The following is a 16,172-nucleotide window of genomic DNA, read 5'->3' as shown; positions in this document are numbered from 1 at the left end:
ATCTTTTATTCTTGATACAAATAATAGTATTTAAAGTTAATAGTTAGCTTTTTTATGTGCCAGGCCCTTTCCAAAACATTATTCTTTAATAATAGCAAATCATGACTATGCAATCACTAAGTGTTAAGCACCGTTCTAAGTACTCTTATTATCTCACAGCAATACTGGGAGTTTGCTACTCTTATCATCCAATTTTACAGGTCAGAACCCTGAGGCACTAACCTGCTCAAGGTCTCACTGGTAGTAGTGAAACAACTAGGGTCTGAACACACACTGGCTTCAGAATAGGTACCATTAACCACTTCAGTATGAGCTTCTGCAAGTGTTTTATACAGTCCTTACAGTAACTTTATGAGCAAATACTATATTAACACCAGGTTCACCGATGAGGACATTGTGTATCAATCACCTCGAGTTCATGAACTTTGATTATTGAACTTGCAATGAGTCACAAATGTAGTGATCTGTGAAGACAGACTTTAACTGTAACATGGCAAACTTTACTAAGTATGTGAGGCTTATGTTAATTATGCTTCAAATTAGTAATGTAAGGGAAGGTAATTGTAGTGTGTGATGAGACTAGCATCTGTGGTGAATGTAACTAGTCACGATTGTCAGTAACGATTGTCAAAGAGGTAGGTGAGACTTAGGGGAAAACTTCTGAGTTCAAGGCTTACTTTGCTTCCCTGCATTTCAAGCAGAAATGATTTGGGTTCTATTTGATTCAGTAATTTTGTATCACATACAAGTGTGAGAGGCAGTATCCTGGAGCTGTATATACTAGAAAATGAAATTATGGGCTGTGACATTTTGATGACTTATGGAATATTAGATCTCTTAGCCTTAAGAGACAATCAAAGTTGTGATAAGAAGGTCAACTTACTGACTCAGAAAACATTCTGTACCGGGGACAGGTTTTATTTTGTCTATTATAGATTCAAAACTTGAGAAGCTCTCCTGAGGACACAGTTCCATCTCCTCCATGCCCGAGCTCTGCGTTACTTTTCAGGGGTCTGTTGTCAGACTGTCTTTCTTCTTCTTATGACAACACGGCTAGCTCAGGGCTTACATACCGTTCTCTCATTCTAGAAGTTCTAAACATTCTAAGATTGAGCCTCCCTAGTTCTTTTTGAGCTACACAATCACTCCCACTAATCAGATATGCTACTGACTGAGAAAGCCTGGGTCCTGTGTTCACCTCTGGATGATATGGGAGTTCATGTTGGACTGTGAAGGAGTAGTGGGGTCCATTCCCTTTCTTCCTACTGGCAACAATTGCTTTCTAGATTTTTATATTTTTTATAGTGTTACTGCTTCTGTGAATCCTCAAACACTGTGGCATTGGCTGTTTGGGGATTTTATATAAATGGAATTGAATAACACACATTATGTTCTGACTGGCTTCTTCAGCTCAATATTATATTTGTGAGATTTATGCAAAGCATTGATTGTATTTGTGGTTTAGTCATTGTTGTTGGTGATGTATTAAATTCTCTCTTCTGAATAGACCATACTTATTCACTGTAGTAAGGATAGACTATTTTGTTTTGTTTTGTTTTCACTCTGAGGTTAGTGCAAAAAGAAATGTGGCAATCACATACGTATATCTTCCATGAAGAGCACACATTTCTCTAGGATGTACGCCTAGAACTGAGCTGCTGAGTCACAGGATGTGCGTGCTTTTAAATTGAGAAGCTAAGGCCAAACCGTTATTCAAAGTATTTGTAATGAGGTACATTCCTACCAGAAATGTGTGAGAAGTCCTGTTGCTTTACATCTTTACTCCATATACTGTCAGATTTTAAAAATAATTTTGTCAACATGTTTACATATAATTGTTAGAAATGTATTTTTTGGCATTTCTTGTATTTCTCTGATTTGTAATGAAGTTAAATAGTTTATCTCAAGCTTATTGACCATGTGAATATTCTCTTTTCTAAAATACCTTTTTTCTTTTTGCACATTTTTATTGGTTTGCACATTTATTTTTATTGACTTTTATGTCTTTCTCACATACGTGCTCTCTCTCTTTTTTCACAGATTTAGTAAGATTTTATTTATTATAACACGAATCCATTGCTGCCTAAATAACGTAAATTAGGGGTGGTGTTTTCACTGTATCTTGCTGAACAATTACTGCCTATTTTGAAGTGAGGAAATTATTTTCCTATGTTCTTGGTTTTATAATTTTCACTTTTACAGTTGGTTTTAATCAACTTGAAATTGGTTTTTGGTAAGGTTAGGCTCAAACATCAATTTTATCATATATTATTATAATTACCCCAAAACATTTGTTGAAATCAATTGTCAAAACATTTATTGAAGATTTTCTACTGCCCTGCATGGCTGTGTCTTTCATAAACCATATACCCATGTACCAGGGGTCTCTTCCTGTTTCCAGACCTTTCATCCTGTACTTGGGTCTTTATGAAACTCAATTATTCAATTCTCCATTGTAATAATTATCATCAATTAATAATCAAGGTGAGTATATAATTTATTTTCCAAACTAGGATTATTTTGAGAAGGTGCCCAATAAATCAAACTATCTGAGTTTTAGAAATATTCATTTATTCACGAGTAATTGGATTTTATGCTATTGGTGAACCTGAAGAGAATTCTACTCAAATCTGTTTTTAAAAAAGAAACTGTGTCCCCAAAAATGAAGTAACAGTAATACAATGTATACATTGTGTATAGCAAAGCAAATTTTTAATTGTTAAAAATGGACTCAGTCTCAAAAGATGAAAAAGCAGAATAATTCATCTTTGTAACATTCACAAAATTATTTTTTTACCTACATCTATTTGTATGAGTCTGTCACTGGAATTTCTCAGAAATAAGGGTTTTGTTCTTCACTATGATCATGTATAATTTGTTATAAACTTTACTGTAATCTTCAGATTTTAAATTTATAATTAATAACTTATTTATGCTTGTTGAAAACTTGATTCCACGTTCCCTGAATACACAAGTATTTTTGAGAAGATACTCTTTTCAGGGTTTGATTCACCTGGTAGACCCACAGAAAATTCTGCTTCAGGGAAGATTTCCTTGTCATTTTAAACAATATGAAATGTATAAATATTTTGCCAAAATATTTTTTAGGTACTGTTTTTCAGTCTCTATTCCAATCATCTTTCTTTGAATAGAATTTTTACATGGAAAATCAGTTGATTCTATTTATGATTCTTTTGGATGTTTTACATTTATATGCTGGAAAATCATAGACCTTCTCCGTTTCATTCTGTTCCAGTCAGAACATAAATTTATCCAATTAAAATAGGAAGTTCATCAGAAATTCTTCTCACAATCCAAGATATTCCAAATCACACTCATAGAACTTGAGAATTAAATTCCGTGCACCATCTGAGCTCTCATTCTGCGATTTGTTCAGTTCCTCCCTTGCTTTTGTCAGGGTAATTTTCAATGTCTTTTTGCGTGCAAGGTCTATTTCCAACAATTGCAGTTCACCCAGTTATTCAGAATCTGATGTTTCTTAGCACTCTTCACCAACTACTTGGATTAAAGATTTCCAACCAATTTTGAACAAAATGGAGTCAATTTTTAGAGAAAATGTTTATAAAATAATTCAGTAAGATTATTATACATATGATTTAGCCACATCATCTCTGAACTTTGAGATTTTTGATTGGTTATTTCAGAGCTGTGATTATTTTCTTAATTTTTCCAGATCATTATAAAATATTGGATTACAGTTCATTCACTTTGTGACCTTGTATATCTGATGTTTTTTCATTATCTGTTAACATGTGAGTAGGGTTACTTTAATTTTTCTCCTCAGAGTAGCTTTTTATGGATTAGAGTATATTTCATTTTTGTCATCCCATTGCATGAGGTGACAGGAAACAGAAGGGTTACAGCAGCTTTCTTGGTTTTCTGGTTCATGAGTTCCCTCATCTGTTGTTTTCCTGAAGGATTCACAATATAACCTCACCCTCTCTGAGAGGCCACGCTGGTCTCTCTAAAGGAAGCTTTGACCAGTGTGGCAGTTAATTTCATATATCATATTGACTGAGCTAAGGGATGTTCAGGTAGCTGTTAAAAAACACGATTTCTGGGTGTGTCTGCAAGGGTGTTTCCAGAAGAGATTGGTGTTTAAATCAGTGACTGGGTAAAGCAGATCACCTCACCCTCCCCAGTGTGGGTGGGCACCAGGCAATCCTTTGAGGGGTGCAGTAGAACAAAAAGATGGAGGAAGGGTACATTCTCATTCTCTCCCTCTCTCCTTGAACTGGAAATCCTGCTTCTCCTGCCCTCTGACATAGAGCTCCTGGTTCTAGGGGCTTTCTCACGCTGGGAATTACACCATCACCAACCCAGTTCTCAGGCCTTGGACTCAGACAGAATTCCATCACCAGCTTTCCTGATTTGCCCGCTTGCAGATGACATACTGTGGGACTTCCATATCTCCAAGATTGTGCGAGAAAATTTTCATAAGAAATCTCTTATCGATCTCTATGCAGCCTGTTGGTTCTGTTTCTGTGCAGAACCTCGACTGATACACTCTGCATCATTTTTTCCCTTCTGCCCCAGTCCCAGCTCCAGGCCCACGGGCATTGCAGTGTCCATGGCCTCCCAGCCTCAGGCACACCTTTGCTTCCTCAAACTTCTTGGATCTGCTTCTCCTGGTCTGCGGGCTCCCAGCCTTAGGCACCCCATTACTTCCCCACACTTCTCGGATCTGCTTCTCCTTGTTGGGCCCTTTGAGCCTTCTCTCACTCTTGCTTTCACTGTTTTTTTCTCTGCTGACTTTGAACTGTCTCTCTACTCTCCTGTTGGAATGAGACTCTCTTCTGAAGAAGAGGGTCTGCTAATATTTCTGAGACTCTCAGCATCTTATTCGAGTCAGGTGTTATTGGAGCTTTTTTGTGCTTGCCAGCAACTTGTGGACTATGAGAATTTTCCGCTTTTGCCTGTGGTTCTTGGTCCTCCTGAGAGGTGAAGCCAGCTGGACTTCCTGGGTGGGGTGGGGACTTCGAGAACTTTTCTCTCTAGCTAAAGGATTGTAAATGCACCAACCAGCACTCTGTGTCTAGCTAAAGGTTTGTAAATACACCAATCAGCACTCTGTAAAAACACACCAATCAGCGCTCTGTGTCTAGCTAAAGGTTTGTAAACACACCAATCAGCACTCTGTAAAAACACACCAGTCAGTGCCCTGTGTCTAGCTAAAGCTTTGTAAACATGTCAATCAGCACTCTGTAAAAACGCACCAATCAGCGCTCTGCGTCTAGCTAAAGGTTTGTAAATGCACCAATCAGCACTCTGTAAAATGGACCAATCAGTGCTCTGTAAAATGGACCAATCAGCAGGACGTGGGTGGGGCCAAATAAGGAATAAAAGCTGGTCACCCAAGGGGGCAGCAGTGACCCACTCAGATCCCCTTCCATGCTGTGGAAGCTTTGTTCTTTCACTCTTCACAATAAATTTTGCTGCTGCTCACTCTTTGGGTCCACACTACCTTTAAGAGCTGTAACACTCACTATGAAGGTCTGCAGCTTCACTCCTGAAGTCAAAGGAGACCATGAACCCACTGGAAGGAAGAAACTCCAGACACATCTGCACATCTGAAGGAAGAAACTCCGGACACACCATCTTTAAGAACTGTAACATTCACCGCGAGGGTCTGCGGCTTCATTCTCGAAGTCAGCGAGACCAAGAACCCACCGGAAGGAACCAATTCCAGACACGTTTTGGTGACCACGAAAGGACAATCACCAAACGGTAAGTACCATCAGACCCCTTTCACTTGCTATTCTGTCCTATTTTTCCTTAGAATTTGGGGGCTAAATACTAGGCACCTGTCTGCCAGTTAAAAGCGAATAGTGTGGCCTCTGGACTAAAGACACTAGTGTCAGGTTTTCTGGGAAAGGGCTTCCTAACAACCCCCGACTCTTTGGAGTTGGGAGTGTTTGTTTGCCTGGAACCAGCTTCCACTTTTTCTGTACTTCTGGGCTGAGCTGAGGCTGACAGAGAGGAAAGCCATTCAGCTCCAGGGTCCTGACAGCAAGCTGGTTGACCCTGCGGCCATGAGTGGAACTCTCAAAGTCATGTTGCCCAAGCGAGACTCGCCCATCTATCCTGTCTATCCTGACCCTTGCTTCCTGGGTTGAAAGTCTGTCAGACAAACTTCCTCTCACCTCTCTTCTCCGAGGCTTCTCCCACTTCTAAAAACCACTCCCTGTCTCTGATTATTTTAGTTTCTCCTATAAGAATGATTTCTAGTATAAACTCCAGGACTCTGTTACCTTCTTTAGGCAAATCTTCTTGTTTTTGTCAGGTTTGTCAAAGATCAGATGGTTGTAGATGTGGAGTATTATGGTTGTAGATGTGGAGTATTACTTCTGAGGGCTCTGTTCTGTTCCATTGGTCTATATCTCTGTTTTGGTACCAGTAACATGCTGTTTTGGTTACTGCAGCCTTGTAGTATAGTTTGAAGTCAGGTAGCATGATGCCTCCAGCTTTGTTCTTTTTGCTTAGGATTGTCTTGGCAATGCAGGCTCATTTCGGCTCCATATGAACTTTAAAGTAGTTTTTTCCAATTCTGTGAAGAAAGTCATTGGTAACATGATGGGGATGGCATTGAATCTATAAATTACTTTGAGCAGTATGGCCATTTTCACGATATTGATTCTTCCTATCCATGAGCATGGAATGTTCTTCCATTTGTTTGTGTCCTCTTTTATTTCATTGAGCAGTGGTTTGTAGTTCTCCTTGAAGAGGTCCTTCGCATCCCTTGTAAGTCGGATTCCTAGGTATTTTATTCTCTTTGAAGCAATTGTGAATGGGAGTCCATTTATGATTTGGCTCTCTGTTTGTCTGTTATTGGTGTATAAAAATGCTTGTGATTTTTGCACACTGATTTTGTATCCTGAGACTTTGCTGAAGTTGCTTATCAGCTTAAGGAGATTTTGGGCTGAGACGATGGGGTTTTCTAAATATACAATCATGTCATCTGCAAACAGGGACAATTTGTCTTCCTCTTTTCCTAATTGAATACCTTTATTTCTTTCTCCTGCCTGATTTCCCTGGCCAGAACTTCCAACACTATGTTGAATAGGAGTTATGAGAGAGGGCATCCCTGTCCTGTGCCAGTTTTCAAAGGAAATGCTTCCAGTTTTTGCACATTCAGTATGATATTGGCTGAGGGTTTGTCATAAATAGCCCTTATTATTTTGAGATACATCCCATCAATACCAAATTTATTGAGAGTTTTTAGCATGAAGCACTGTTGAATTTTGTTGAAGGCCTTTTCTGCATCTATTGAGATAATCATGTGGTTTTTGTCTTTGGTTCTGTTTATATGATGGATTATGTTTATTGATTCATGTATGTTGAACCAGCCTTGCATCCCAGGGATGAAGCCCACTTGATCATGGTGGATAAGCTTTTTGATGTGCTGCTGGATTCGGTTTGCCAGTATTTTATTGAGGATTTTTTCATCAAAGTTCATCAGGAATACTGGTCTTAAATTCTCTTTTTTTGTTGTTGTTATGTCTCTGCCAGTCTTTAGTATCAGAATGATGCTGGCCTCATAAAATGAGTTAGGGATCATTCCCTCTTTTTCTATTGACTGGAATAGTTTCAGAAGGAATAGTACCAGCTCCTCCTTATACCTCTGGTAGAATTCAGCTGTGAATCCCTCTGGTCCTGGACTTTTTTTGATTGGTAGGCTATTAATTATTGCCTCAATTTCAGAGCCTGCTATTGGTCTATTCAGGGATTCAACTTCTTCCTAGTTTAGTCTTGGGAGGGTGTGTGTGTCCAATAATTTATCCATTTCTACTAGATTTTCTAGTTTATTTGTGTAGAGGTGTTTATAGTATTCCCTGATGGCAGTTTGTATTTCTGTGGGTTCAGTGGTGATATCCCCTTTATCATTTTTTATTGCATCTATTTGATTCTTCTCCCTTTTCTTCTTTATTAGCCTTGCTAGCTATCTATCAATTTTGTTGACCTTTTCAAAAAATCAGCTCCTGGATTCATTGATTTTTTAAAGGGTTTTTAAATGTCTTTATCTCCCTCAGTTCTGCTCTGATCTTCATCGTTTCTTGCCTTCTGCTGGCTTTTGAATGTGTTTGCTCTTGCTTCTTTAATTCTTTTAATTGTGATGTTAGGGTATCAATTTTAGATATTTCCAGCTTTCTCTTGTGGGCATTTAGTGCTATAAATCCCCCTCTACACACTGCTTTAAATGTGTCCCAGAGATTCTGGTATGTTTTGTCTTTGTTCTCATTGGTTTCAAAGAACATCTTTATTTCTGCCTTCATTTTGTTATTTACCCAGTAGTCATTTAGGAGAAGGGTTGTTCAGTTTCCATGTAGTTGAGCGATTTTGAGGGAGTTTCTTAATCCTGAGTTTTTTTTTGTTTTTTTTTTTTTTTTTTTTTTTTTTTAAGAAACAAGTAGACAATTTTAATGAAGTCTAGCTTATCAATTCTTTTTTTCACGGTTGGTACCTTTGTTGCCGTATCTAAAAGGTCATCACCAAACCCAAGATCTAGATTTTCTCCTATGTTATCATCTAGGAGTTTTATAGTTTTGAGTTGTTTGATTGCACTGTGGTCTGAGAGACAGTTTGTTATAATTTCTGTTCTTTTACATTTGCTGAGGAGTGCTTTACTTCCAACTATATGGTCAATTTTGGAATAAGTGTGATGTAGTTCTGAGAAGAATGTATATTCTGTTGATTTGGAGTGGAGAGTTCTGTAGATGTCTATGAGATCCACTTGGTGCAGAGCTGAGTTCAATTCCTGGATATCCTTGTTAACTTTCTGTCTTGTTGATCTGTGTAATGTTGATAGTGGGGTGTTAAAGTCTCCCATTATTATTGTGTGGGAGTGTAACTCTCTTTGTAGGTCTCTAAGGACTTGCATTATGAATCTGGGTGCTCCTGTATTGGGTGCATATATATTTAGGATAGTTAGCTCTTCTTGTGGAATTGATCCCTTTACCATTATGTAATGGCCTTCTTCGTCTCTTTTGATCTTTGTTGGTTGAAAGTCTGTTTTATCAGAGACTAGGATTGCAACTGCCTCCTTTTTTTGTTTTCCATTTGCTTGGTAGATCTTCCTCCATCCCTTTATTTTGAGCCTATGTGTGTCTCTGTACATGAGATGGGTCTCCTGAATACAGCACACTGATGGGTCTTGACTCTTTATCCAGTTTGCCAGTCTGTGTCTTTTAATTGGAGCATTTAGCCCATTTACATTTTAGGTTAATATTGTTATGTGTGAAATCTATTCTGTCATTATGATGTTAGCTGGTTATTTTGTTCATTAGTTAATGCAGTTTCTTCCTACCATCAATGGTCTTTACAATTTGGCATATTTTTGCAGTAGCTGGTACCAGTTATTCCTTTGTATCTTTAGTGCTTCCTTCAGGATGTCTTGTAGGGCAGGCCTGGTGGTGACAAAATCTCTCAACATTTGCTTGTCTGTTAAGGATTTTATTTCTCCTTCACTTATGAAGCTTAGTTTGGCTGGATATGAAATTCTGGTTGAAAATTCTTTTCTTTAAAACGTTGAATACTGGCCCCCACTGTCTTCTGGCTTAGAGAGTTTCTGCTGAGAGATCCACTGTTAGTCTGAAGGGCTTCCCTTTGTGGGTAACCCGGCCTTTCTCTCTGGCTGCCCTTAACATTTTTCCCTTCATTCCAACTTTGGTGAATCTGACCATTATGTGTCTTGGAGTTGCTCTTTTCGAGGAGTATCTTTGTGGAGTTCTCTGTATTTCCTGAGTTTGAATGTTGGCCTGCCTTGCTAGGTAGGGGAAGTTCTCCTGGATAATATCCTGCAGAGTGTTTTCCAACTTGGTTCCATTCTCCCCATCACTTTCAGGTATACCAATCAGCCATAGATTTGATCCTTTCACATAGTGCCATATTTCTTGGAGGCTTTGTTCAATTCTTTTTACTCTTTTTTCTTTAAACTTCTCTTCTTGCTTCATTTCATTCATTTGATCTTCAATCACTGATACTCCTTCTTCCAGTTGATCAAATCGGTTACTGAAGCTTGTGCATTCACCACGTAGTTCTTGTGCCATGGTTTTCAGTTCCATCAGGTCATTTAAGTACTTCTCTACACTGGTTATTCTAGTTAGCCATTCGTCTAATCTTTTGTCAAGGGTTTTTGCTTCTTTGCGATGGGTTTGTACTTCTTCCTTTAGCTCGGAGAAGTTTGATCATCTGAAGCCTTCTTCTCTCAACTCGTCAAAGTCATTCTCCATCCAGCTTTGTTCCATTGCTGGCGAGGAGCTTCATTCTTTTGGAGGGGGAGAGGCACTCTGATTTTTAGAATTTTCAGCTTTTCTGCTCTGTTTTTTCCTCATTGTTGTGGTTTTATCTTTCTGTGGTCTTTGATGATGATGACATGCAGATAGGGTTTTGGTGTGGATGTCCTTTCCATTTGTTAGTTTTCCTTCTAACAGTCAGGACCCTCAGCTGCAGGTCTGTTGGATTTTGCTGGAGGTCCATTGCAGACCCTGTTTGCCTGGGTTTCAGCAGTGGAGGCTGCAGAACAGTGAATATTGCTGAACAGCAAATGTTGCGCCTGATTGTTCTTCTGGAAGCTTCATCTCAGAGGAGTTCCCAGCTGTGTGAGGTGTCAGTCTGGCCCTATTGGAGGGTGCCTCCAAGTTAGGATACTCAGGAGTCAGGGACCCACTTGAGGAGGCAGTCTGTCTGTCCTCAGATCTCAAACTCCGTACTGAGAGAACCACTACTCTCTTCATAGCTGTCAGACAGGGACATTTAAGTCTGTAGAGGTTTCTGCTGCCTTTTGTTTGGCTATGCCCTGTCCTCAGGGGTGGAATCTATAGAGGCAGGCAGGCCTCCTTGAGCTGTGGTGGGCTCTGCCCATTTCAAGCTTCCTGGCCACTTTGTTTACCTACTAAAGCCTCAGCAATGGTGGGTGCCCCTCCACCAGCCTTGCTGCCACCTTGGAGTTTGGTCTCAGACTGCTGTGCTAGCAATGAGCGAAGCTCTGTGGGCATTGGACCCTCTGAGCCAGGTGTGGGATATAATCTCCTGGTATGCTGTTTGATAAGACCATTGGAAAAGTGCAGTATTAGGGTGAGAGTGACCCGATTTTTCGGGTGCCATCCATCACCACTTCCCTTGGCTAGGAACGGGAATTCCCTGACCCCTTGTGCTTCCCTGGTGAGGTGATGCCTCGCCCTGCTTCGGCTCATGCTTGGTGGGCTGCACCCACTGTCCTGCCCCCACTGTCCAACAAGCCCCTGAGATGAACCCGGTACCTCAGTTGGAGATGCAGAAATCACCCGTCTTCTGCATTGCTCATGCTGGGAGCTGTAGACTGGAGCTGTTCCTATTTGGCCATCTTGGACTCTCTCCCCTCAGGTAGTTCTTTATAGCAATTTGAGAACAGCCTAGTACACAAAATTCGTATCAGGAATGGGCATTGCTGTAAAGATACCTGAAAATGAGGAAGTGACTTTGGAACTTAATAACGGGCAGAGGTTGGAACAGTTTGAAGGGCTCAGAGGAAGACAGGAAGATGAGGGAGCTTGGAGCTTTCTAGAGACTTGTTCAATTGTTGTGATCAAAATGCTGATAGTGATATGAACAGTAAAGTCCAGGAGAAATGAGCAACTTATTGGGAACTAGAGAAATGCCACTTTTGTTATGCATTAGAAAAGAGGGTGGAAGCATTGTGCCCCTGCCCTAGAGATCTGTGGAACTTTAAACTTAAGAATGATGATTTAGGGTATCTGGTAGAAGAAATTTCTAATTGCCAAAACATTCAGGATGTGGCCTGGCTGCTTCTAGCACCCTATGCTTATATTCATCAGCAAAGAAATGACCTGAAACTGGAACTTATATTCAAAGAGAGAGGCAGTGTAAAGGTTTGAAAAATAGGTCTGAATAACCCATTTTCCAGGGAGGAATTCAAGCTGGCTGCAAAAATTTGCATAAGCAAAGAGGACATGAATGGTAATAGCCAAGACAAAGGGAAAAAATGACTTGAAGGCATTTCAGAGAACTTTGCAGCAGTTCTGGAAGCCTAGGGGAAAAGAATGGTTTTATGGGCTGGGCCCATGGCCCTGTTGCCCTGTGCAATTGCAGGACACTGCTCTTTGTGTCCCAGCCACTCCATCTCCAGTTGTGGCAACAGGGCCCCAGATACTTCTCAGGCCACTTCTCCAGAGGGTGCAAGCCTTTTGGCTTCCTTGTGGTGTTAAGCCTGTGGTGTGCAGAGAGCAAGAGTTAGGCTTGGGAGCCTCTGCCTAGATTTCAAAGGATGTATGGAAACACCTGGATGTCTAGGCAGAAGTCTTCTGCAGGGGCAGAGCCCTCATTCAGAACTTCTATTAGGGCAGTGCAGAGGGGAAATGTGGGGTTGGAGCCTCCACACAAATTCCCCACTGGGGCACTGCTTAGTGGAGCTGTGAAAAGCTCCAGCCCCCACAATCATAGATCATCCAGACCCCACAAGAGTAGAGCCTCTGAAAGCATGCACTGTGTATTTGGAAAAGCCACAGGAACTCAATGCCAGCCCATGAAATCAGCTATACCCCGTGGAGCCACAGGGACAGAGATGTTTAAGGCCTTGGAATTCCACTCCTCACATCAGTGTGGATGTGAGACATGGAGTCAAGGGAGATTATTTTGGAGCTTTTAGATTTAATGACTGCCCTGCTGTGTTTCAGATTTGCATAGGGCCGGTAGCCCCTTTGTTTTGCCTGATTTTTCCCTCTTCAAATCGGTGTATTTACCCAATGCCTGTTCCTCCACTGTATCTTGGAAGTAACTAAATTGCTTTTGATTTTACAGGTTTATAGGTGGAAGGGACTTGCCTTGTTTCAGATGAGACTTTGGACTATGGACTTTTGAGTTAATGCTGAAATGAATTAAGACTTGGGGGACTGTTGAGAAGGGAGGAGCATTATATTTTGCAATGTGAGAAGGACATGAGATTTGGGAGGGACAGAATGGTATGGTTTAAATTTGTGTCCCAAATCTCATGTTGAATTGTAAACCCCAGTGTTGGAGGAGAGTCCTGGTGAGAAGTGATTGGATCATGGGAGCAGATTTCCCCCTTGCTGTTCTCATAATAGTGAGTTCTCACGAGATCTGGTTGTTTAAAAGTCTGCAGCACCTCCCCCTTCTCTCTATTCTTCTTTCTCCAGCCATGTAAGATGTGCCTGCTTAATCTTCACCTTCTACCATGATTGTAAGTTTCCTAAGGCTTTCCGAGTCATGCTTCCTGTACAGCCTATGGAACTGTGAGTCAACTAAGCCTTTTTCTTTATAACTTGCCCAGTCAGCCAGGTGCCGTGGCTCGCAACTGTAATCCCAGCACTTTGGGAGTCCAAGGCGGGCAGATCATGAGGTCAGGAGATCGAGACCATCCTGGTTAACACAGTGAAACCCCATCTCTACTAAAAATGCAAAAAAATTGACTGGGCGTGGTGGTAGGTGCCCGTAGTCCCAGCTACTCGGGAGGCTGAGGCAGGAGAATTGCATGAACCCAGGAGGCAGAGCTTGCAGTGAGCTGAGATCACTCCACTGCAATCCAGCCTGGGCAACAGTGCAAGACTCCATCTCAAAAAAACAAAATTACCCAGTCTCAGGTAGTTTTTATAGCAATGCAAGAATGGACAAATAGTGGTGTCATCAGCAGGTCTTTTCACCTTTCGGTTGCTGGGGATAAAGTTTCTTTATGGCTGCCTTGGGGAGCCTCTGACTTCCACACTGTTTCAGAATATCCTTGGTTTTTGGCTCCATTGGCCATCCAATTTCCTGGTCTTTATAGCTACTGCTTCACCCACACTTCTTAAATTCCTGAGCTATTTCATCAGTTAGTGCATTTATTTCCACAGCTTCAGACTTTGCATCAGTAAATATTTTTAAAACTGCACTGCTGCAGGGTTTAATACTTACCACCCGTGATGGGGTCCTCATTGCCAGCCATCTTATCAGAAATCCTAATCCCATTTTGAGTTGTTTTTCTTGGACTACTTTTGGTGCTGCTTATCTTACATAGAGTCCCTGGAGATAGACTCAAAGGGAGAAGTTTGTGTGAAGAAGCTTTATTGAGGAATGTACCTTGAAACAAAACCTTCAGGAAATGAGAGAAACAGGGTTGGGCAGAGGAAGGAGCTGGATTGTGCTGTAGTTAGAAGCCTCAGACAATCCAATGGGGAGCTCTTGACTTGGGTGAGTCCATCAGAATTGCCCTAATTGAGGAAATGGGGCTGATCCTTCATTCCTTCACACTGACTGGTTATTTAATGGGGTATAACCTTGGGCAAGGAAGTTCCCCTTGACTTACGGCAATTTCTAAGTAGGAATTTAGCTAAATACTGAAAGTATCCAGTGCTCCCTGCAGTCTGAAGAATTAGTGCCTCAATCATTAAGAGAGTATATTTTAATAACACACTGAAAGCTAGACTCTGAAATGACATTTCTGTGTGCATAATTCTAAGAGTTTGTGGAATAGATTTCTAGAACATCCTCCTACAAATATCCCTGACTGTGACATTATCAAACTAGCATCTCTCACACTGCCACTGAGATCAAATATCTAAAACGCAAAATCTGATTATTTCAGAATTTTACCAACTACTTTAGTGACATTCTCTTTTGTGCAGAGTAAAGTCCAAATATGGTGAAACAGGCATATGCTTGTTTGTACAATCTAGCCTTCATTCTCAATCACACAACTTTAATTTTTCAGAGCCATGCTCTTTAATTTCTTATTCTTTAGCTATAGCACAATGATTATACCTTTTTGACAGCCCTGGTAAATGAGAAAATTTTACTCTTTCTCCAAATTTTACTCCATTAGAGAAATGGTTTAAAGATGGGCACTTCATCTATCAGAATCAAGGAAATACAGTGGAACTTCGGCTGAGGCTGAAGTTGAGAGAGTATGAGGCGCAAGCCCATTATCAGGAGTCAGTCTGAGGACAGAGTCAGTGGAATAGAATGCAGAGCCAAGTGATAAGAGTAAAAAGAAGCAAGCGGCCTGAATCCAACAAATCTGAAGCCAATAATTTTAGTTACATGAGAGAAAGAATCCCAATTGATACCGAATTTTAAATTGAGAACAGGGTTTTGAAGTGAGAGTAGTGACATTGTAAAATATGAGAGAGATTGCCTAAATCATGAAATTAGTTGGGCCGCCTCTCATGGTCGGCAACATCCTAAGATGGAAAGTTGGGAATTCTTGTGATTTGGAGGTAGACACTTGAGCACAACCTTGTGAATATTGAGTCCCAGGAATATACACCTGGGAGGGTATACACCTGGGAGGGTAAGCATTAAAAACATAGCAGAAAAAAGTCAGGATCTTACAGTCAACAGAAAGAAACACTTGCCTAGTTGATGTTGAAACTAGCCCATCTGACAACAGTGATACTTCTGCTTTCAGCCTGTGATGGAAAAGAATTTGACATCTAATAGTTGGAACATTTGCATGGTTAGAAAAAGCAAACCCCCAGTCCTAAGCTCAATGTAGAGAAAACACAGGCTAGAAGGAAAGGCAGAAGAAAAAGGCTAGAAGAAAAGCCAGCCATTGAAAGTAGTGGTAAAAACCAGAATTACTTTTGCACCAACCTAATGTTTTAGAACCCGAGAATCCTGTTTCTCAAGGCCAATACTCAGCACCTCCTGTTGTCCATCTCTGCCAGATGAGGAATCAGTTGCCTTCATTGTTGGGATGCTGCTGGCATGGAGCCTGGGGTCAGAGGAAGACCCATACCTCTTTACTTCATGACATTGATTCAAATTGCCCTGTTGTATGGGCGCAATTAAGTGCCCTCATTTCATGGGCCTGAGCATAGATACTTATGAGCAAAGAAATGGACATTCTCCAGCCAGATTTCAAATTCAGAGATTACAATTAAGCAAGAGTTTTGGCTTTGGTCAATATCTTATGAAAATGACCAGAAAAACACTAGTTTGGTAATACATTATTTATTATTGTTTGGTAGTTTCTCTAGATGTTTACAAATGCATCTATTACTTCTACTTTTAGTTCTAGAATTTATGGTTGATTCAATTTTAGGGTTTCTCTGATATGATTGTTCCTCATATTTTCCATTTCCATTTTCTTGAACACACCCATTAAAAAGTATCTGAAATCTTATGCCCAATTTCTGGATCTTCTACAGATTTGTTTTTAT

Source organism: Theropithecus gelada, chromosome 17, assembly GCF_003255815.1.
Source record: "Theropithecus gelada isolate Dixy chromosome 17, Tgel_1.0, whole genome shotgun sequence".
Classification (NCBI taxonomy): Eukaryota; Metazoa; Chordata; class Mammalia; order Primates; family Cercopithecidae; genus Theropithecus; species Theropithecus gelada.
This window is presented reverse-complemented; position numbering follows the sequence as displayed.